Raw genomic sequence first — 25292 nt, 5'->3', positions numbered from 1 at the left:
CCTGAAAAGGAATGTGAGTCACATGTTTGTTTAAAGCACCCCTTTGTTAATTGATCAGAAATCTTCCGTTGGCAATAAAACATTATGAATTTAGAGGCAGAAAAATAAAGTTCCCTTTTTTACCAGAGAAATAAAGTTGTATCTGGGAAAGTGACAATAACAATAAAAAAAAAAGCTTTTCGGAAATGGTGGTTTGATCATTCTCACCTAAGAATTGTTGTTAAGATAAACAAAATTACAAGCCAAAGAGATATTGACATTATCTTGTTGTATTTTCAGCTTTTGGGGCTGCCTTCTTGGGCTGATGTTTAAAGGATTAGAATGAAGCTTAGCTTCTGTGTGTTTTTGAAACTTCCCACAGATCAGCCTCTGAGAAAAAATGCACTGGTGTATCATGTTTCTAACACTTAAAGATCTAATTGGGATATTGTTCTGTACATGCTGTTAGACACTGTAGTGACAAGAAGAGTCCTAGCCCACATTGGCCAGGAGCCAGTACATACCTTCTCCGAACAAAGTGCAGGATAATTAAAGAGCAACTACCAAGAGAGCACCACAGAGCCTGCACAAAAATAGCCATCAGTAAAGTGCTGGAGAGCTAGCTCCTTGGGAACGTTGAGCGCTCCTTCCTACATTCACTTTGCTTTTCAAATACAGTTCATCAGAGCTATTTTTCTTCTCACTTTTTGAGTATTTTATAAGTAGTTCTAAATTTTTTTAAAAATTAAATATCTCCATCTATTATCTATGCAAAATTACCTGAAGAGCACCGTTAGGAGATTCAAAGTATATTTCATAAAATTTAAGGGAACCAAGGCATTTAGAAGCTTCATTTCAACTACAAATGACAACTAAGAGCGAAATAAAATGCACAGGGTATTTTTACATCAGTCACAATTCCTATTCAAACAACCTGTTTAAATGTGCACAGGCCTTTCAGGCAGAGCCACTCAAATGCCCTTGCATAGCAGGTTCTGCAAGTAAATCAGGAAGGCGTTAGGATTGTATAAAACTGCAACATGACCCCGGTAGGCTCAATTACCTTTCCAGCATAACCACTTAAAAAATGGTTTTTCCATTCTTTTTTTAAAAAAACAAAACAAAACAATTTTGTACAAATCATGAAGCATTGAGAACCTCTGAGTAGCTGGTTCTTACAGTGACCCTAAAGGATTTACACCAGGACTTCCCAACACCACTAAAGGGAACAATGCATATAAATCCCTTCCGCAGTGATGGGGAAATGGGATCCTTAGAAAGCTCCTTCTCTGTTCAATGAAACCTGCCAATTTTTTACTCTTAAAATATGATTCCATCCACAGGGCAACTTCAAAATTGTTTCTCCACATTTCTTTAGATCCTGTGTAAATCAAGTGCTGTTCGGCAGATACCATGTATAAATCATCCATATTTTAGCCCCTCTCTTTTTATAGAATGCATTTGCAAGATCAATTTTTGATTCTGCAGAGCTCCCTTTACCAGCTTAAACTAAAGATGACTTGCTTTTTTATGTTAGTTTGCCTTTTTCTAAGTGACCCTCAGAAAACTCAATGATAGTCTAAGCTCAGCGCACAATTGTCTGGCAAGGTCAAATGGAGAGTTATAACAGACAGGTGTCTATTTATTTATACATGTTGCTGTGTGCTGAGGAGTTAGCCTCAACACATTCAAGTTTCTAAATCATAGAACTTGCTTTCAAATCAACTTCCTCAGGACAGCTGAAAGATTCAAGTCAATAGATAGTCTGATGTTGTTGTTGTTGTTTTTTAATTAAATCTCTATAGGGTCATTTAATGATATTGTTAGGATGCTTGATGCAGCCCCCAGGTAGAAGACTGTCTGCAAGTCATAAAGAATGAGCTGCTCTCCTTCTGCCACAGCCTCTGCTGATTTACAACCACTTTGTGTTTGATGTTGGACAGGATAATTTCATCAGTCTCCAACCCTTGTGATCACGTCCCAAAATGACTCGTCCGGTGAAGCCCTGGCAGAAGATTGCTTGTCACCTGTAGGAAGTAGCTGTCTGCTCTGAGTACTCTTTCCTCATAAATGTAATCATCTGTTAGTTATTCATTGAGCTATACTTCATGGGCTCGATGGAGTGGTGAGGGCAAGGGACCAACTCTTCACTGGGAAAATGCTTAGAAACAACGTTGATGCTTGTTTTGTTTTTCTTCTCTTTCTTATCTCTTTCTCACACAGGAGGAAGAAATATGCATCTGGGTTCATTTTTGAAGGTTACTATGGAAAACATCCATTTAAGTACTTTTAAGAATTTTTTTTAATTTAAAAAATTTTACAGCTGAGGAAATGGACTTAAAGATGGTGGGTAATTTGCCAAAGGTCACATCGCTCATCAGGTTTGCCTTCTTCTTTCATGAGGACTGTTGATGTTTTATTGAAACCCAATCAGTCTTTATTGTGTTCCTATGTGTTAAGGCTAAGCTCCAGGAATTCTCACTAATTTGTGAGGAAATATTTACACCAATGGCTGGCTGAACTTTGTTGTTATGACTCATTTCCCATTGGTGAAGATACAATTTATTTATCTTGTTGGAATGGATGTGTCTATCTTATGCGTATCCCAGATTTGTTTTTGAGACGCACACAACACATTTGATTTCACAGTTTCACAGCTAAAAAGGAATTTGCCTCAGAATAAATTGCATCTTGAATCTCATCAAAATCTGATTTAGATAATATTTAGATAAGACTTTGGACTTTAGATTTTTGAGTTGATGCTGGAACAGGAGAAGACTTTTGGGGCTGTTCGGATAGAAGGAATGTATTTTGCTTGTGAGAAGTACATAAATTTGGGGATATCGGGGTGAAATGCTATAGACTGAGTGTTTGTGTCCTCCCAAAATTCATATGTTGAAATCCTAGCCCCCAATCTGAGGATACTAGGAGGTAGGGCCTCTGGGAGGTACATCATGAGAATAGAGCCCTCATGAATAGTATTAATATTCTTATAAAAGAGACTCCAAAAAATTTCATGATCCCTTCTGCCATGTGAGGACTCAATGAGGTGACTTCTGTCTATGAACTTGCAATCAGGCACTCACGAGACACTGAATCTGCTAGCACCTTGACCTTGGACTTTCCAGCCTCCAGAACTTTGGAAAATAAATTTCTGTTGTTTATAAGCCACCCAGTCTTTGCTATTCTTTTGTAGCAGCCTAACTAGTCTAAGACAAAGCATTAAGAAAATAAAACCTATTATAGGTTTTGTTTTGCTTTTCAAATAATTTTTAATTGTAAATAAATATATGTAAATAATAATGGCTACAAAGCATTTAAGGTATACTGGGTACATATCTTAAGCGTTTTATGTATATTATCCACTTAGCCTTCATTTATTCTCATGAGGTAAGTTCTAGTGTCTTCATTTTACGGGCAAAGAAATAAACATAGAGATGGTAATTTGCCAAATGTCAAATAGTTCATCATATCTGCATGATTTTCTTTATTTCTAACTAATTAGCAACAAATCATTATTTCAATCATGTGACACAGTTGCCTGTCTTACGCTTTTGAGCTTAATCTAGAATGAAATAATTTACACTATGTATTTAGGCATCGTGGTTAATCTAATACAATTCTCAGCTAGCTACTTCATTCATTCATTCATTCATTAATCTAACATCTATTAAGCATTTTCTATGTGTCAGGCACTAGGGATACAGAGGTGAACAAAGTAAATACAGCCCTTGCCCTTGGTAGAGTGGAGGACTCACCTGAGTGTGCAAGTCATAATATAAATTATGCAAATGATTGTTTGATCACTGCCTATAAGGGCCTCAAAGAAGAAATCAAGGGGCAATGAGTGTGTTTAGTCAGTGTGGCTGAAGCAAATCTCCAGAGGATGGGTCTCTTAAGTTGGACCATAGAGGATGTCTATCTCTCCAAATGACACAGGGCCTCTCAGGGACCCAACAAGCAGCAGATATATTCACCCAACAGATTTATTGTCCCAAATCACTGCACAATTTCTCTTATCCCTATCTTAGAATGATTTGGCAGAGAGGCTTCTGGGACCTCAACAGTGTAGTTGCCTTGGTATCTTAGTAAGGGAGAAGAGCAGAACTTGAGAGGGACAGTGAGCTTAGGGTTGTGCTCAGCAATCCCAACCTGGATGTTGAGGGTGGGTGGACATGAACTCAAGCTTTACTTGGATCAGTCAGTCTTTTTATCTTAGGGGCGGTAAATGGGACACAGGTACAGGAGATTCAGAGCAGTGGCCAGGCTTGAAGTTAGGATTCTTAGTAGGTTTGAAGCAAGATATTAAATAGTCTGGTAGGTCCCTATAAGTTCTCATCCAGTTGATTCAGGGTCCTGAGAAGCATTCTAGGTCGAGGCACAGTCCCAGGAGCAGATCTGCAGAGTATTCAAGATATAGTCAGAATCTTATTAGTTGTCTTGAGGTGGATTAGATCAGGGCCTGGGAAGGGGCTAAGCATGCAGTTTAGAAGCTGCAGTGAGAAGACCTAAGCATGTCAGGTTCCAGAGCTATTATCTATTCCCGTGCTTAAAATAAACTGTGCCAATGCATGTAGGTTGATCCTTCTACCCTGATGGGCTTGACCAGAACATTCTTTCCATCCCTAGTTTTGTATTAATAATTGAATTCCCAGAGCACAAATTTGCTTTCCAGATATCACCAAATACATCTTCAACAGGGACCCCAGTACTGCAGGCCTTTTGTTGGCACTTTGCCCAAACTCATCAACAAAAAAGTAAAAGGTGTTCTGCTTTTACTTAAAAGGTATCTGGATATTCTCTGGAGGAAGAAAGACTTTTCTGCATAAAGCAATATAAGGCAAGGTATTAGTAGGTTTTCTGTTGCTATATACCAGTTTTATTTGGCTCATGGTTCTGGAGGCTTGGGAAGTCCAAGAGCATGGCATCAGCATCTGACAGGGCCATCCCATGGAGGAAGGGAAAGCAGGCACATGAGACAGGGAAAACGGGGCTGAACTCCCAAGATACCTAACCCATTCCCTCCACAGTGGCATTAGCCCACTTATGAGGGCAGAGCCCTCAATACCCAATCACCTCTTGAAAGTCCCACCTCTTCATTGTCATAATGGCAATTAAATTTCAACATGAATTTTGGAGGGGACATTCAAACCGTAGCAGGTAATAAATGCAGTTAATAACTGTAATGAAGTAAAAGTGACATGTAACTTTATTAGCCAGGGTTCTCCAGAATCAACAGGGTGTGTTTATGTGCATGCCTGTGTGTGTGTGTGTGTGTGTGTGTGTGTGTGTGTGTGAGAGAGAGAGAGGTTTATATTAAGAAATTTGCTCATTTGCTCACAGAACTGTAGGGGCTTACAAGTCCTATAGGTAACCTATAGTTTACTCCAGTTCATGTAACTCATACTTCCCAAATTCCCATTTCCTTTTTTTTCTTGTTAAAATATGTTCTTTTTTTTTTTTTTTTTTGCAAGAAAGGATCTTTCTCCCGGGCAGGAGACTTAACAAATAGCAAAGCAATGACATTTAGACATAGTAGGTTTTCAATACTTTTTGTTAATATATAATAAACGCACATATTTTTGGAATACATGTGATAATTTGATACATTCATATAAAGCATAAAGATCAAATCAGGGTCATAGGGATATCCATTATCTTAAATATTTATCTCAATAATATTTAATTTAAAAATGAATGAATGGATGAATGAAACAAAAGATCCACCTTCTCTTAAGTATAATATAAAGAGCAGGACTTGGAAGGCTGATGTTCTGTTCTGTAATATGCAGACTGAATAAATAGAAAGTCCCTCTGTTATGGAAGTCTCATGAATGTGAGAATAAATTTATCTTTCTGCCAGCTAGGATAGGGCTATTATCCAGATTATGCCTTCCTGGCAGAGCCTATTCAACATCTACATAGAGTCATTGGTGTTCAAAAGAAAAGGGATTGACCCTTTAAAAAGTACACCATAAAAAATAGACTGGTTGGCTATGAAACTGCCTGCAAAAGGCTACAATTATAGTGCTGGATAAATAATACCTTATACTATAGGGGTGGGGGTGAGGGTAAAGGCAGACAATGGGGAGAGGACGAACAATGGAAGAAGCAAGAAAAAAGTCTTGTTTTATAAACCAGGATAGCAAAATGGAAGGTGAAGACAAGAAGGGACATGGTACTCCTTCCCAAAAGGTCAATTTACTAAAAAAAAAATATATATATATATATATTTAATATATGTATATATAATTTGTAGAGCTATAGGAAAATCTTTTTATATTAAAACCATTATACTTGTATTATCATAGAATATAATATTTACATAAATTGTTCAGCAAAATATTAGTTTTCTAGAAAATTGTGACTGTGATGAATGTTGTTTCAAGGTACTAAAAAGCTACTGGTTGAGTGCTGAGTGAAGTGTTATCTCATCCAAGCCCCATAAAGAATTTATGAGGTTGAAATTCTTATTGTGTTTTTGAGAACGAGGCAGCGAAGGCACAGGACAGTTCATTGACTTGCCCCTGCTTAGATAGCTGGTAAGTGGAGGGCCCAGCCCAGACTTTCTAATCCAAAGCCCAGGCTCTTAACAACCACCTTATCCTAGTCCTCATTCCCAGACCTCTGTCGCCCCATTCTAATCTTCCACCATCAAGGGTGCTGTACTAGAAGAGATGGAAGAGAATCTAAATTTGATCACCTCACCAGAATCTTAATAACTCCACTAATTGGAGCTGATTAGTCAGGAAATGTTAGGAGTCAGACACAAGTAAGCCACTGGGGAAAGAGATGGCTTTGTTTGGTTTTCCTTTCTAAGCTTGTAGAAGAAAACCTAAAAACATGTAAAAAGGAACTGACAATTTCAAGATTGATGTGCTTTTTCTTGTTAAGGCTGAATATCAAAAACTTTAAAAATAACTAAAAAGCAAACAGCAATAACCTTTTAAGTGCTGTGATTCTGGAATATGAGTAGAAAACCAGGGTTTGTTTGTTTGTTTGTTTTTCCTAAGTAAGGGAGTTATGATATAATTGCAAAATATAATGTAAGAGTAATGAGAAAAAGAACCTTTTTGACTTGCCCACTCCTGCACCTCCAAGACCTAGAGCAATGATAGGTATATAGTAGCTGTTCAATAAATATTTGTTAAATGAATGAATGGTGATAAAATTAGGAATTAAATCATTGAAATGGTGCACTCTGGCCTGTGCATGATGTTTTGTTTCTTCTGAATATTATTAGTGTAGTATTTGTTGTTCAAGAAATGGACAGTTATTTAAGTCATTTATTTAAAAGTTGTTGTTTTATTTTTAAGAGACAGGGTCTTGCTTTGTTGCCAGGCTCTGGAGTGCAGTGGCATGATCATAGCTCACTGCAGCCTTAAACTCCTGGGCTCGAGCAATCCTTCCACGTAGCTGAGACTATGGCACGTGCGACTGTGCCTACCTTAAAAGTATTCTTTTAAATACTTGGCCTTACTTGATGGCTGTTACCTGATAATGACCTTACAAACCTATCAGCAAGAAAGAGCCTTAGGTGATTGACTTTAGCAAATTTAACCTATTTCAGTGAAAGAGCCACACTATAAAGTACGAAAGTCCCAAATTTAACACATCTTCTCCAGCGTGGCATATTATTTAAAAGGTAAAAATTATATCCTCTTAATTTGCATTTGTTCAAATATTAATAAAGTTGAACATGTTACCATATGTGCACTAGCTTTGTTTTTTCTTTTGTTCTTAAATTTTCCTAGATTACCTGTCAGGGGCTTGGTGTTCTTCTTATCAATGTGCATGAGTTCTTTAATATTTTTTGTGCAATGTTTTTTGTATATATACTTCCCCAATCTACTGCTTGCCTTTAGAGCAATGTCTTTTAAAACAGAAAATTCTCAAAATGACAATATCAAATGTACAAGAGAGGCAAAGAGTACCATAAGGAATATGCAGAATATTAGCAATTCCAAGATAAAATTTTCTTAACAATTTTTTTTACTTACCTAAATTCCCAAAGTCTTTGCTCTAGTAATTCATCAGTCACAATTGGAGAATAAATCACAACCGTGATACATTCTGCTGTAATGAAAACGGTAGTGACTGCTTATTACAAAAGAAGGTGTGTTTTACAACAAATTTAGTCATTGGCATACATCTAAATATTTTGGAATTTCTCCAATATTCATGTCATTAGAACAAAGGAAGCTCAGTTTACTTGTATAAAATGGCAACCTGCTCTTAAATGGAATTGGGTTGCTAATATGCTTAAGGAATCTGTAAAGTGATTTGGGGAGCAAGGCAGCCCATTAGCGTGCCACTCCCCATACACCAAATGCTTTTCATTTAAACTGAGGCAGTGACTCCCTCCCAAGAGAGCAATGGCACTTTCTCCAATTCATTAATCTCATAGGATTTGGTGGGCAGCTTCCAATTTACAACCATGTCCTTCCTAAACAATGAGTGCAAACTTTATAGAAATTTAACCGTGTCGATTTTATTTCCCTGGTCTTACTGCAGCAGCACTGAGGTGAACAACAGCAAGATAAATGAAAATCCTGTGTCCAGCTCAGTGTATCAACGTCAGGAAAGAGGACAGCAAAGGTACAACTGGGAAAGGCAACACGCCTGTACATCAGACTAAGGGCTTCATTCACCCACTTCATGTGGTGAGGTCATTCTGTCGCAGCAGGCAGGCGACTTTTCAGTCTCTGACTGAGGAGACTATGGAATGAGTCTCTGAATGATTATGGAAAGAGTGATGTATGTTTCACATTTAAGGCCAACTCCTAGATCACACCTCCACATCAACAGCTGGTTGTTAAGCGCCTTGTATGTACAAGGTGCTGCGTCATCAAAGGGTAAAGAAAGACTAACTGGAGTCATGGCATGGAATTACCTCAGGATGTTGCAGACTATAAAACTTACTGGAATTTTTTTTCCATATGGACCCAAATATGCCTTTGTGTGATTTGGTGTTTTTCACTTTCTAGTATGAGAACACAAAGTAAATTACTTTCAATTATTGAGTTCTGAAGCATTAAAGATTGGTACTTCTGTCACCAAAGACAGCAATAAAACTGGGGGAGAATGGCACAGGGATAAATAATTTCCACTTATTTATGTTCATTAGCAATTGCCAAGTAGATTCATTTACTCAAAAAGAAAAGTATCCCCAAGTTGGGAGGTGTCATGTTCCACTAAGAGGAAATGTTTCTTATGACCAAATTAAAACACTCAACTCTGGGAAAAAAGGTTTATTTTAGATGTTGTGATAACTGACTCCCAGCCATAATGCTCCAAGTGGGCACCAGTAATGAGGGTTTCCTTTAATAAGGTTGCTTTTCTTTAACAAAACCATATTAAATGAAATAGAAAGAAAAAGTAATGTTTGTGTCAATGAAACAGGCTTTTATGGCATCACAGCCAATGACCATGAGCACAGACAAAGTAGAGGGACTGGCATCAGGGAACATCTAAGTGCAGCTCTAGAAGGCAGAGCTTTGGCACAAGCCACATTGTATACTCCAGAATTGCCTTCTGTACTTGTGGCAAAGATAACCTACCTGTTCCCGCTCCTTTTGGAAAGCTTGTGGTTCCGTTGAAGCATGGCAAGTGTCCCAGCCTTCCCTGGATGAAGACAGGTTGGTCCACTGGGAAATGGCTGCTGCTGATAATGCAGGTATGAACCTCTGCAAGACAGAGGAAAGATAGTCTTTGCAAAATAGACCAAATGTTAAGAGTTCATGGGAAAACACTTAAAATAAAACCATGATCCCTTTCTAAACAATTATAACTTACATGCAGAGAAGAAAGTAACTTGGACACTCCTTCCATCTACCACAAAAGGAGATGTAGGGCCTTCTTTACTCTTTAATAAAGCACCATTGTTTTTTCATGATTTTGCTTTATAGAGCTTAAATTAAAGGGAAACTACACTATGGAGAGGCAACTCTTTTCTTTTAAAGCTTTTACAGCACCTATATTGGCAAACTCACTTGTGGGTCAGTGCTTATTCTGAGATGACTTTTTTTTTTAAACTAAAAATATTTCAAATCATTGTCATGAAAAAACAACTACAGGGCAAGAAGTAAACTACCGTCTGGGCTTGACAGCTCACACGTGTAATCCCAGCACTTTGGGAGGCCGAGGCGGGTAGATCACCTGAGGTCAGGAGTTTGAGACCAGCCTGGCCAACATGGTGAAACCTCATCTCTACTAAAAATACAAAAAATTAGCTGGGCTTGCTGGCGGTTGCCTGTAATCTCACCTACTCAGGAGGCTGAGGCAGGAGAATTGTTTGAACCCCAGAAGTGGAGGGTGCAGTGAGCCGAGATCGCGCCATTGTACTCCAGCCTGGGCAACAAGAGCAAAACTCTGTCTCAAATAAATAAATAAATAAATAAATAAATAACTACCATCATGCCATATAATTTTACATGAAGAATGTCCCAGTAATCTTAGTGCAATCCCCTAAGACAATCAATACATGTCTTGAATTAACTTCTCTTTTAAGCACCCAGAACATGCTAGATATGTCCCATCCTTGGGCAAAGAGAGAACATGATCACTCAAATTCATGCTGGAAGTAGTTGGCCTATCCCCAGAGCTTGAAGGTCTGGTAGGCCCAGTTGTTCTACTGACTCTGGAACAGAGAAACTTTTAAGTCAAAAGTTGCCTTCTTTGGTAAGGATTGTAGGTATTTTCAGTTACTTCATTAAGTTTACCACATAATTATAATTGAAGAAAACATAGAGTTCATTTTTAACCATTATTACAAAACTCTTCACTTCAAAAGTTGTTATTAAAAAAGAAAAATTAGCCTTTTAACAAAAACGAAGTTTGGAAAGCATTATCAACATATAGAACAGACACATGACTTTTAAACTTACTTTCTTATATAGACAAGACAAATGAGACCTTAATCTCTTAAGAAATGCCTCTGAGTATCTCCATCTTCATTTCCATGAAATTTCATAAGGACAGCAGTAATAATATAATGGGGGCTCTGAGCCACTGTTTCAGCAATGTGTGGGCTGTTTATTTTTTTCCTCTTTGTTTTTTTTTTGGTGACAAAAAGTATATTAAATGCAAAAAATAATCATATTAATCAATTTTTTAGCTGCATAAAAATGTGAGTTCATTAGAATTAGGGTTTTTTTTTTTTTTTTAAGGTATACAAGCTATTTATTAGCAGACAAGGCCTACAGACTTATTTCTTCTTAGAAACACCGACATGGCCACGGCAGCCAGTGGTCTTGGTGTGCTGGCCTCGGACACAAAGGCCCCAGAAGTGGCGCAGCCATCTATGAACCAGAATCTTCTTCAGTCACTCCAGGTCCTCATGGAGCTTGTTGTCCAGACCATTGGCTAGGACCTGGCTATATTTTCCATCCTTTACATCCTTCTGTCTGTTCAAGGACCAGTCTGGGATCTTGAACTGGCATGGATTCTGCATAATGGTGATCACACGTTCCACCTTATCCTCAGTGAGTTCTCCTGCCCTCTTGGTGAAGTCAATGTCTGCTTTCCTCAACACCACATGAGTGTATCTTCAACCCACATTTTTAATGGCAGTGATGGCAAAAGCTATTTTCCACTGTCCATCGATGTTGGTATCAAGTACTCACAAAATATGCTGGAACTTTTCAGGGATCACTGGAGACATGGTGGCAGCACAAGCAGAGGCAGGCAGGCCTCCTGTGGAAGACAGAATTAGTTTATCCAAAACTGTATGTACTAATCAGAGTAAGATTTAGTCCAAATGTGGATGACAACTACTAAGTTTCTATAAACACAAGCTGTAGGAGCATCAAGCAGAAACTCAAGAAAAGCCTCCTTTAGATGGTGAAGATTATATTAAGATTTAAATGATGAAAAGGAGTTAGCCAAAAGAACTAGGAAACAAAATGTTCTAGGCAAAGGGAATAGCATGTTCCAGAGTCCAGAAGTGAGAGTTAGCACAGCTTATTAGGAGATTTGAAGCTACAGCATCCTGGGAGAATGGTAAAGAAAAGGCTGTAGGAATAAACAGCTCAAAATTTAGGCTTCATCCCAAGGACAACCACTAAGGGGCTTTAAGGATGGGATTGGCAAGATTAGATTTGCATTTGTTAAGATATTTTTATAACTATCCAGAGCATGGAATATTGTGAAACATTTGGAAAAACCAGTCAGGGGAAAATATACAAGGTATTTGATTTAAAGTGTAGGTTAATTTGAAAGATAAATATTACAAAATGTGGACAAAGTCGAGATTCTTCCTGGGTTCACTATCATACTCAGGAGTTGAACTCTATTTACCAGAAAATAAAGAAATGAAAGGTTACAAACATAGAGAAACATGATTGCTGTATTGTTACTGTTACCATTGTTGTTGTATGTTGTTGTTTAGATCAGTCTTGCAGTGACTACATTTTTTGCCAATTATCCATGGCAACATGAGAAATCAGTTAGTATAGTTTAAAATTACTGTTCATTTTACTAACCTCACAATCTATAAGTCAGAAATTAGAGCAAGGTTCAGTTGGGAGATTCTGCTGCCTCATTTGGCAACAACTGGGGTCACTTGATGATACTGACTTGGTAACTAGTCTGTCTGGAGGGCCCAAAAATGCTTCAGTCATCAGTTTGGTGTCTTGGCTGGAAGGCAGCATTCAGCTGGGCCACTGTATCTCTCCATATAGTTTCAGAAACTGCTCACGTGGCCTCACCAGCAGGATGTACAGACTTCTTACATGATGGCTTAGGGCTCTAGTAGCAAGTATACTCTTTTCATTTTGAACATGGTGGTCCAAGCCGACATAATTCCTTTAACAACTTTATGGGATACTTGTACATCAAATTATATTCCATTCCACAAAGCCTTTCAAAGTAAGTCCTTCTCTATCTAGGGCTTCCTGAGAGGCTGCTGTGAGACAATGGCTCTCAGACAGGGGTCCCCAACCCCTGGGCCATGGACCAGTATCAGTCCATGGTCTGTTAGGAACCTGACCACACAGCAGGTGGTGAGCAGGCAAGCGAGCATTACCGCCTGAGCTCTGCCTCCTGTCAGATCAGCAGCAGCATTAGATTCTCATAGGAGCACCAACCCAGTTGTGAAATGCACATGTGAGGGATCTAAGTTGCATACTCCTTAGGAGAATCTAACTAATGCCTGGTGATCTGAGGTGGAACAATTTCATCCTCTCATCCCAAAACCATCTCCCTCTGGCATCCCCCATCCATGGAAAAATTGTCTTCCATGAAACCGATCTGGTGCCAAAAAGGTTGGGGACAACTGCTCTAAAATTTTTAGAAGCCTGTTTAATGAAAAAAGGCTTAAAGGCACATCCTTAAGATCTTTAGAAGGTCTTTTGTCTAGAAAAAACTGTCTAAAAATCTTATCTTTCTAAGGTCTTTACAACATTTCATAATCTCATGCTTGACTTCAACTTTACCCTGAAACAATGTTTTACTGCCCTAGATTCAATGCTTGCCTTAAGGCCATTTCTTACTTTGAGAATCTTTTGCTGCCTCAAGAAACTATCTTGGGCTTACTACATTTCCTCTAACTTCTGCTAGTTCCTTTGATAGTTCACTTTTATCTTCTCATGTTTTATTATAGGGGGTGAAAAAAAGCCAGTTAGAACTTTCTATATCTTGCCTGGAAATCTCCCCAAGCAGGTGCATAAACACATTAGGCATTAGGCATTCTTTCAATTTTTCATGTGACCACAGGTGACAGGGTAGCCAAATCTTCCACCACTGCATAACAGAAATTCAGCCTCTAACAGTTTTCCTCACTGTCTTTCCAGCCTTCACTACTGGTTTTCTTGAGGCCTCTACAGCTTTTAGTAACAGCTTCCTCAATTCTCTCCAGGTTGTGACTGCCACCCAGTTCTAAAACCAATGCTCCATATTTCAGAATTTTGTTACAGAAACACCTAACTTCTAGGTAATAATTGTAAAAATAGATTAGATAGAGATGAGAATGGAGATCAAGACCTGTTATATTTTATATAACAATAAGAGTGTTGAAATAAACCCAAGGTACATATCATAAGCCATGGAATACTATATATTTTATGACTAATAGTTATGTAGTATTTCTAAGTGTAGGGTGCTATTCTAAGTACTTTTCATATAGAAACTAAATTAGTTCTTATTACAATAGTTGGTGCTATTGGTCTTTCCAATTTACAAATAAAGAGCTGTGGGAGACATAGTTTACGTAACCTGTGTAAAGTCACAGTGGTGGTAAATAGCAGAGCTGGATTCAGACCCATGCTGTCTGGTTCCAGACTTCATGCTCTTAACCACTACCCTATAGTGATTCATGAAATGGCTATATTGATTGATCATTTCACAACATGAAAAGACATTAACAGTATGTTAAGTGAATAGTGGAAATTACAAGATAGTACTTTTGTAGTTTGGCATGATATGCACTAAAGTGTTAAGAGTGCTTTGCATTAGTCCATTCTCACACTGCTATGAAGAACTGCCCAAGACTGGGTAATTTATAACAGAAAAAGGTTTAATTGACTCAACAGTCCGCATTGCTAGGGAGGCCTCAGGAAACTTACCATCATGGTGGAAGGGAAAGCAAACACATCTTTCTTCACAAGGCAGCAGAAGAGAAAAGTGCAGAGCAAACGGGGAAGAGCCTCTTATAAAACCATCAGATCTCATGAGAACTCACCCACTATCATGAGAACAGCATGGGGGAACTGCCCCCATTATCCAAACACCTCCCATGAGGTCCCTCCCCCAACACATGGGATTACAATTCAAGATGAGGTTTAGGTAAGAACACAGAGCCAGACCATATCATACTAATTTCCAAGTGTTGGGGTAATGGGTGATTTCTACTTTTTCTATTTTGTATTGTTGACTACTTTTTAAAGAATGAGCATGTGATACTTTTACAATCAGATTAAACAATAAGGCTATTTTCATTTTGGAAAGAAAATTAAAAATTGGTTTTTGTAGTAACCTGGGGTAAAAGGATGAGGGTCTGTGCCGAGACAGTGGCTGTGGACAGAGAGAGAGAGAGAGAGAGAGAGAGAGAGAAGGGGACACATAGGAAAAATATTAAGGAGATATATTATCTAGGAGTTGATTTCCTGGATTAGTAGAGGAAGGGTTGGAGGGGCAGAACATATCTGGGTAAGCAAATAAGTAGAGAGGACTTCATATTTGGGAGCTTGAACAATAAAGCAATGCTGATATTATTTGTAACCTGGATTATATTCCATCTCATCTTGTCTTCTTAGAGACATTTGGTATCTATGATTCCACTATAATTGCTCTTGTTAAAGACACTAATGGCCTCCCAATCACTGGTTCCAATGCAGTTTTAGTCCATAGTTTGTCATCTCAATAGCAATTGACACTTTGTCATTCTCTGTTTCTGCAAAGCTGCTTTTCCTTGGATCTCTTCCTACCACTCTGACAACTACTACTCCTTGTTTTCTCATCTTATCCCTTAATTGTGCTGTCATAGGAGCTAATCCATCAGAAACACACATCCTGGTCAAGCAATCTATTTACATGTCTTCTTCCCTCAGTGATCCTCAAATGTTTATTTCTTGCTCCAATGTTTGTGTCCAACAGCCCACTAGAAAGTCCCACTGGAAGTTCTACTGGCTTCCAAAATTCTTAACTTTCAGTGTGCAGATGGGAAACTTTTTTTAATTAAAAAATTATTTCCTATTCCTTAAGTCAGCAAAATGGCATGATCATTCAGTCATTAGGTATAGAAACCTGGGAATTACCCTAGACTGCTTCTTGTTCATCACTTAGCCCATCATCCCATTCAATCATTAAATACTATGGATTTCATCTCCTGGCTACATCATTTTCATAGATTCTTGCCCCTCTGTCTCAACTGCCACCACATTTCTTCATCCTTTACCTGGATTATTGCAATATTCTCACTCAGCCCTGCTCTCTTTTAATCCTCTTTGTGAATGTATCCTGATGCAAAAATTTGAACACAGGTCTCCACCACCTCTCAATGTAAAAAACAATGCCTTTTTCCTCTCTGCATTACTAGCACTTAGCACAGTGCCCAGCATGTGGTTGGGACATCATGGAAGTTACGAATAAATGAATAGGAGTTGAGATCATTTTTGTAATAAGAATTGGAAGTCAGATGCTCCGGTATTTGAATTTTGGTTGCAGCCAATGTTGTGTAAGTGACACTGCACATTTCATGCCTCTGCTGCCACCAACTAGCAAAGCAGCTAAATAAGTAAATGATTAACAGCAAAATCTTTATTTCATAATTGTGTAATTATTAAAGCAACGGTACAACTATAAGGATCAAATCGACCATATCTGTAGGATACTGTAAATATGTATTCAGTATGATCATTTTAACTTATATGTGGTAACTATATTTTTAAAATATTGTTTTATATTGCTTTAAAAAAACAGCAGTTTTTATGGTAAAAAACTGCAAATTTCAGTATGGAAAAACATTTTTTTTTTTTTAATTGAAAGCAAATTTCAATTTCAAAACAACCAGTGCATGGGCATCAACCTGCCATTTCAGAAGCTATGGTAAACGGACATTCTGGGGCTGAAACAGGCAAGGCCACAGCTGCTGACCTCTAAGTGGGGGATTGCTACTTTGACTGCACCTGCTGAACTATGCCTGAAAAGGCAGACTTGCATCTTAAGCTCCTTTTTCTTTGCCTTGGCTGTTGTAGTTACAACATATTTTCAGTGCATCTATCTTTTAAATGTGTACCCTTGGATCTTATTATCCCCTATTTTTCACTTGGTTATGATTGCATTATCTATTTAATCTTACTGCATTGTGTGGATTTCTATATCTCACCTCAAAGTCTTTTAGATTTGAATCTGGATACAAATAAATAAATCAACAAAATAAAAATAATTCCAGACATATATTTAGTATGACATTTACAAACAAAAGATGAGATAGAGAATTGTTTTCTTATTTATTTTCTTTCTTTTGTAATTACTGCAGTTAGAAACAATCATCTCCAAATCTAAATAAGGAGCATAACCCAGTGAGTGCTACCCTAGGAAATGTAGTATTTAGCTTTTAGTTATTGGGCATGCACTGTGCCTATCCAGTTTGGGCGAGGATGGATTTGGAGTTTGAGTCCCAAGTTTTTAAGTCGTGGCCAGAGGGGAAACATGTTCAAAAGCAAAGGAAAAAAACGGGGAAAAAATCATGTTATTGATTTACATACCCGATGTCAAAGGAAGAGTAGAGAAGTGCCAGGCACTCAGAAAAGGGGGTTGAAGGCCTGGATTCCAGCTGTGCTTCTGCCATCAGAGGCTGGGTGTCCTCAGTGGTCATATAGCCCACAGTAAAGCAGCTCTTTCACCTTCCATAGGCCCCATCCTCCAAAGGTGAAGCCTGGCTTCAAAGACCCCTCTGGAGTTCTCTGTGCATCCAGCATGCATTTCTTTCTTTGCATTTACCACGTGGGTTACAATGATATGTTTATGAGCCTCCTCCTTACAAGTAAGCTTCTGAGTGTGAGTGTTTTTAACTCAGCCCTTGATTGCCAAGGCTCAAGGTAGTATGAACCCCAAATTTCTTTCCTAACTATATTCTTTGATTATTACACACAAGACACCTAAAATAAGCAACCCTTATAGAATTTTGTTAACGCTAGAAGCCATGTGACTTCTTGAGTGCTGAGATATCTAATAGGTTATTAAGTTGATCTGAGAGGGAGCACCTGGGATAAAAAAAAGGGGACTCAGGGCTTTAGGTTTTAGGTCTATTCCCAGGATAGACCAGTACTGCCCATATGTCTTTGTATTATGCCCTTGAAAAAATAATAATAATGGTAGGAAAAAATAGCCAAGGAGGCTAGCATTTTGAAGGGAACATGGGAAAGACTGGAGAAAAAGGATCAGAAGCAACTGGAGAGAAGAGTGGGTGTAAGAGAAGAGAACTGTGGTCAAGGACACAGCTCTGAAAATGGACAGAGGCTTTAAGAGGCTTTTGATCTACACTTTTACTCAGAGAGCAAATTCTGAAAACATCTGAGGCTTTTGCCTTTTTGTCACTAATACTTTATCAGGGCTGCTTCAAAATGAGTTTTAACAGAAGCACTTTTAAAAAGATTGAGACAAAAATGTAATAATTGCACACTCAGGCTTGTAATTTCAGAAATTCACAGTGTTAACGGCTCCAAACACACTACTTCAAATTTGGATTCCCTTTCAGTCTTCACGAAAGACCAGTCTAGTCAGATTGAAACTGATCGCTATTTTCGAGTCACACCAGCAAATGGCTGGGGTCCATTGTTACAGTGGAAAAACTATTTTTTCCATAATTCAAAAATAATTGAAAGAATGTAGCTCACCAATTTTGAGATAATGAATTTTTTTTAGATAATGGTTAAGTTCAGTCCAATCTTAGAAAATTCCAGTTCCAAAGGATTTTTTTTTTTTTTTTTTTTTGGAGAAAATACAGAGAAAGTAATCGATGAGCAACAATGGTGTGTTAGAGCAAAAACCATCGTTTTTAGCTGTTATCTGTCACAGTCCCTAAAGGAATACAGAATACATTTTTTAAAGATATCTTTGTTGACAAAAGTCAAGAGAAAAAGTGTACTCTCCTGAGTCAAAAGGAGTCACCAACAAATTGTGATACATTTAATTGCTCAGGGTTGATGAGAGGTGGATGAGGAAGAAGGAAGGAGGTATATTCCTCTTGAGGCACTGAGAGTAGTTTATCTTCATATATTTTACAGGTGTTTTATACCAGCCTAAAGCATAGTGCAGGCCCTTACCTTGTCTTCTCCAGAAGAAAAGAAGAAAAAGAGAATGCAAAAAAAAAAAAAAAAAACATCATCTTGATGGTAAATAGAGGAGGCACTTGTGCAGCCCTGGCCCCTGTCATTGTCTTCATTGTAAGCCATGTCAGAGCCATCACATCAGGTTGCCACCACAAGATGCATGCAAATAGAGAGAAAGCAAAGCAGACAGCGTGCGCAGCCACCACCTGCACATTTCAGATTGTTGGCAGGTACATTGCAGCGGACTAAGACAGAATAATTACTGGAGATAGAGTTGGCAAGTATAGTGTATGGGAGAGACATTCAATTGCACATGAGTATGATAGGTGAACTATAAAAAAAATGGTGGGCAGGGAGGGGGAAAATTCCCCGTTAAACACCAGACAGCTGGCAATTCTGATCTTCCATTTTGTTTTCTATGAAATAAGAAAGGCTGACCTATGAAGTCAGATGATAGCAGATTTGGGACCATTGATTTAAGCAGGGGAAAAAGAGAGCAAAATCTAGGTCTTGAGAGGAAGAGTACCATCTTGAACGCTGAATGGAAAAAGCCCTCACGGGCCAGGGACATACTGGGAAAGATGTGAGAAGAACACAGTACATGAATACATTCAGGGTAGACTATTTTTTTTGTAAACCCTGGGATGTTTATTTTACCTATCATACAACTGGGTCAGTCACTGTTCTGAGCACTTTACATTTATTAACTTATTTAAGTCTCTGAGTGACCTTATCATTGCTCTTCTTAACATCACCATTTTAGATATAGATGAGAAGCCAAGTCATGGAGAGTTAAGTGACTTGCCCAAGATCATTTAGCTGTTGTGGCAGGTTAGGGAATTCAGCCCAGGCTACCTACCCCCCAAGTACACACTCTTAACCATAACATTGGGCTGTCTCCTAATGAAAATGTATAGGTTGGGCCGGGTGCGGTGGCTCACGCCTGTAATCCCAACACTTTGGGAGGCTGAGGTGGGCAGATCACCCGAGGTTGGGAGTTCGAGACCACCCTGACCAACAAGGAGAAACCCCATCTCTACTAAAAATTCAAAATTAGCCAGGTGTGGTGGCACATGCCTGTAATCCCAGCTACTCCAGAGGCTGAGGCAGGAGAATCACTTGAACCCAGGAGGTGGAGGTTGCAGTGAGCAGGAGATTGCGCCATTGCATTCCAGCCTGGGCAACAAGAGCGAAACTCCGTCTCAAAAAAAAAATAAAAAATAAAAAAAGAGGATGTATAGGCATGTTAAATGGGATGTTGTCAGAAATTTACATAGTACAGCAACCAAAAAATGATCATTTTATGAAAGTTATCTAAACTATTCAAAGTGAATAGCATTATGTTCCTGAATGTTAGTTATTTGCATAAGAGCTATTTTTTCCATGTAAATCTCTGATAACATCCTATTTATCAAAGTTTTATCAATTGAATGCCTAAAACATATTATCACTCATTCTTTAAAAAGCTGAAATATGTACATACGTATGTTATACACTTTCCCCAAATTGCAGTTGCATGTTGGGCTGGGATGATCGGCCTCAAGGTCACAGACCATGGGGCCATTAGCATCTACCTAGTTTTTATCATTTGAGCCACTCCTAACAGCAGCACCTTAATTTCACCCAGCCAGAGTCCATGCTCCCTTATCTTCCTAGCAATACCACCCTTCCCCCATTTCCTCAGATATCTACTCCAAATTAGTGCATGATTTTCCCTTGGCAATCCTTATTAAGCTAGGAGTAGACATGTGACTTGTTACCCTCATTAGATTAAAGAAAACAAGTTACGTCCTGTTATATCCCAAGGTTCCTTTCCCATTTCTCTCTCTTTCTCTCTCTCTTTCACTCTCCTTCTCTCTGTCACTGCATGAGGTCAAAGAAACATCCAGCCCTGGCAGTCCTCTTGCATCACCTACAAGGTAAATCAACTTAGTACAAAGCCTGACAACTGCAGAAAGGGAGATGAAAAGAACTAGGTCCTTGATAGTATCATTGGGCAGCTGATTGTACTGTGCCTAGAACCTACTCGACCTTTCAACTTTGTGTCTTTTGAGACAAATTTTCATATTGTTTTTCTGTTACTTGAGGCCAAAAGCATCCTAACTGTTACAAGCCTAAGACCTGCACTGCTAAATAGAAGACTTCCCTGCACGCTCCATCTAGGCCCTGAGCAGCTTTGACACCAATATCCAAATACTTCTGGATCTAGAGTTTTTAGCTGTGAGACCCTTTGAATCTAGAAGACTCTTGGAGGCTGTCCAGAGTCGTGAGAAAATAAGCTCTGAGACTCTCTTAATGTACTCTGTACTCTGGCAGTAGCAATATCTTGGAAAGGAGTAGGGTGAGAGTAGACGCGGTGGGGATCAATGGGCAGCAGAAATTTGTCGGAGGAAAGAGTCTTCATTTTCTTACTGGAGTTGCTATTTTCCCCCCTACAGCATTGGTGTAATGGGTAGGAAAAAAGGGCACATTTTTCAGTAAGAACGCTAATATCAAACATTGACTTCACCACTCATTAGCTGGGTGACCTTAAGCAAATTACTTAGCCTCAATAAACCTGTTTCCCCACCTGCAAAAATAGGAGTAATAAACTTGTTGCCTCTATTCTTGTAAGGATTATAGATAATAGATTCTCAATGACATGTACTAAGTCCCCAAATGGTAACAATTATTATGATCTTTGATTCTGCATCACTACTTTCCAACACTCTCATTTATTCAACAAACAACTATTGAGCACCTACTATATTGCCAAGTATTGTCATAGGCACCAGTGCTTAATAACACGCTTATTACACATCAGTATATATTATAAGGAAAATATTTATGCATTAGGTCTAGAAATTAGGTAGATACTAATTACAGAGATGTGAACAAGTGTATATATACCTTTATTTTTTGAAATCTTTCTCTTAGCATGCATTTTCCTCCTTTTTCAGTCCTATTATAACTTACTCAAACAGGAAGGTACAGAAGCTAGGACTTCCTTTTAGGAAAATCACATTCTTGTCTCCTTCTAATCCAAACTTTGTAGTCTACTTTGTTAGGGAAAAGATATCGTAAAGTTTGAAGATGAATATGAAGAACTCTATGTGGGAAGAAAGAGGACAAGTCCAGCCCCTTCTCCTTTGTAAGACTATGAGTTGAGATGGTCATCCTGATGCATCATCTTAAAGTTAATTCTTATTCCAGAGGTGAGGAGCCAACCTCCCTGCATGCCAGGAGGAGCCATGCCAGCTGTCTTTCATGATGTTTTTATATCTGGACATTTCTCAGCAATTCTGGGCAGCTAGCATAAGGAAATTGGCATATTCCTTTTCACATGCGGTAGGACCAGAAATGGCCACCCAAGAAGAGAAGAACTTCTGAAGAATTCATGAATTCATAGGTATGGATTAGGTTTTCTGCCCACCTGGAGATTTATCCTTCAACTTTCCAGAAAATGTTATGATTAGTTGAGGGGAGAGTGGTTTATCTATGCTTGAGTTGAGGCTTTAAAGGCGGAGCTATTTTCCTGAGGTCATTCTGTTGCTGGAGGCAATAATCACTAAAGAAATTTCCCAAGGGAATGGAGAATCTTTGAGTTTCAGGAACTCGGAGTATAGTGGCTCCTCCCTATTTGGTGATTTTTTTTTTCCCCTCCATTGCCAGCTCTGGAATTCTCAATGTTATTTTGTTAAGGGAGTTTGCAGTTTCCATTCATACTAATCCAAGTGGATTAGCTCACTGAATTTTTCTCATTTCCCTCCAACTGAATGACTCTCCTTTGGAGACTCTGCTGGAAATTGGTATTATCAAGAAAAATGGTAACACAAGTGAAATCACTTTTGTTTTGCTGTGTCCCCAACAAGGACGACTAACATGTAAACTTCGCCATCACCTTCTTGATGGGTTAAATAACTGGCCAAGTATGTTCAGTCAATTACTAGCATTGTGAAAAACAGTTCACTTTGACCTTCTGAGGACTATAACCATTACTCCTCTATTTGGCTTCTATATTTACATGGTCTGTTTGTTTTTCATAACAATGGACCAACTGGTTTCTTTAAAAAAATTTATCAAGTTAAAAAAATTAAACACCACAATCTTGACAAAGCCTCTTTTTTGCTCTATGCTTTGGAGATTAGAAAAGGATATAACTTACGGTCTCTAAATTCCAATTGCATCAGAAGCAAGACATAAGTCAGATAAGACTGAACAGAAATGAGAAGGCAGGAGAGGAAGGCTTGTTACATGACTGTGGTGGAATGCATGCCTAAGACATCTGCTGGCTAGAGTGATAAAGGCAGGACTTGTAAGAAGACCTTGAAGAATGGGTAGGATATAAAGAATGACAAATGAGAGAAGGAGAATTCTGGCAGGAAAGAAGAATGTCAAGGAAGGCACCATAGTGAATGTCCAGCTTTTCTGGACCACAGGAAGGCTGAGCTTCTATACCAGAGCCAGTCAGTTTAGCTTTGAGTATAAAATTCAGGTATTTCAATTGTGTCTTGCAAGCACTGGAGAGATATTGAAGACTGCACAGGTAAATGTTATGAAGAACGTGGAATTTTATGACTATTAATCTGGCAGGTGTGGGAGGGAGGGATTAGAAAAGAGAAGAGAGGAGTCGAGAGCAGTGGCTCACACCTGTAATCCCAGCACTGTGGGAGGCTGAGGCAGGCAGATCACTTGAGCTCAGGAGTTCACGACCCACCTGGCCAACATGGTGAAATCCTGTGTCTACCAAAAATACAAAAATTAGCTGGGGATGATGGTGGACCCCTGTAATCCCAGCTACTCGAGAGGCTGAGGCAGGTGACTCACTTGAACCTGGGAGGTGAAGGCTGCAATGAGCTGAGATCACACCACTGCACTCCGTCCTGGGTGACAGAGCAAGACTGAAAGAAAGAGAAAAAAATTAAGAGAGAAAGAAAGAAAGAGGAAGACAGGAAGTGATTGCAGAGGCCATAGCATCCTAAATCAGGATGCAGTTAGTGGGGAGAGCAGGAAGGGAGTAGCAAGATGATGATGAACAATTATTTTCCCTGTGAAAACTCATTGAAGATTTCATATTTCTTCACTGCATTTCACGGGGAAAAAATTACAATATTGTCTTCAGGAAGTTCAAAATGCAGATCATGATACAGTTCTGATTTTTTCACACCTGAAGAGTAATATTAAAAGCTTAGCAGTTATATATTCAGTATAGTCCAGAATCCATTCTCTTCATTGTGTGTAATATGGATAAGTAAAATAGGCTTCTTGTGAATGATTTGTTAGTAAGTATATCAATAATAATGTATAAAGAAAACATATCTAAAATTTAATCAGGGTTTCTGGTTATAAACTATATGAATCAGTAAGATAACATACTTGGAGTGGAATCTTCAAGTCAATGTTCAGATACCAGCCTTTAAATTAAATTTTAGTCATCAAATCAGGTCATAAAATGTCATAGCCTAATTCTCACCTCATGACTGAGAGGGTAACTGAAGACAGAGAAATGATTTCTCACCTCTCATCCTTGCCTCTCCCTTCACCTGAATCTTGATTATGGCAAAAGCCATGTTGCGAGCTACTTGGTGGCTGAGCAAGTCTTTCTTAACCTTTTATTTATTCTCATACATATAAATCAGAATGGGGCAAAAGGCAACATTACTAACTGCCAACTTTGTCTAACACATGTAATCCCTTCCCTGCTCCACGCTCTGGTTAGGATCGCAAAACTCAAAGAAATATGAGAAGAACCAACAATCCTGACAGATACAGGGACAGAGAATGCCACCAGCTGCTTTTCTTCCATCACACCCCCTCAACATCCCTTCCAATGGGCTGGGCTTTCTCCATCTACAGGAAAAATTATTTTAATCCTTTAAAAAAAAGTTTAGCTAGGTTCTCATTTTCAACTCCTAGGGCTCAAAACTACTTCATAGCTAAGGCAATTTTTAAACTCTTAACTTCTTTAAGGCAGATACCATATTTTATTTATTTTAAATGCCACTTTCTTTGCTCCATCTTTTTAATACCTATCTTAGACACTGGGAAACAGCAGACACTTGGTTGATATTTATTGAATAGAGTTTTTGAATCATACTTTTTTAAAGATACAGATTGAAAACACATAAACCAAAAGAATCAGGAGCCAAGATAATTTTAATAAATTATACATTTAGCTTTCAGGTGTAGTACATAGCCACTGTAGTATCCCTTTGAAGAGAGCACTGGGCCATGTGGTTTTTAGACACTGGCTGATGCTGAAATATCCTATCCATTGCAACCTGACAAAATGCAACAGAGGGTGATTCCTTATTGAATGGCCCTCAGATGGTTAATTTTGTTTCCTGATGGCAGATACCGAAGCTACAGAAAAGCTGTTCTTGTTGTTCAAAGGGCCTTTTCAGTTTTTAATTTGACAAGCAGACTTACATGGTCAACGATACATGCAGACCAGCAGTTATCTCTCATCATCAACTTCTTTGGTACTTTTCAGCCCATCTTGGCTGAAAGCAGCTCTATTGTAGGTACTTTTTCTGGCTCTAGCCTACATGTTGTGTGGTTCAA

At 38.6% G+C, this 25292-nt stretch overlaps 1 pseudogene; it reads right to left on the bottom strand.

Moving 5' to 3' along the window:
* Positions 1-11185: 11185 nt before the first annotated feature.
* On the bottom strand, positions 11186-11641 carry LOC116809601 (small ribosomal subunit protein uS13-like; annotated as a pseudogene).
* Between the last annotated feature and the right edge of the window lie 13651 nt (positions 11642-25292).

This window comes from Hylobates moloch, unplaced genomic scaffold (genome assembly GCF_009828535.3).
Source record: "Hylobates moloch isolate HMO894 unplaced genomic scaffold, HMol_V3 SCAFFOLD_1, whole genome shotgun sequence".
NCBI lineage: Eukaryota > Metazoa > Chordata > Mammalia > Primates > Hylobatidae > Hylobates > Hylobates moloch.
Note: the sequence above shows the minus strand (reverse complement) of the source record. Positions and strands in the feature narration are given on the sequence as shown.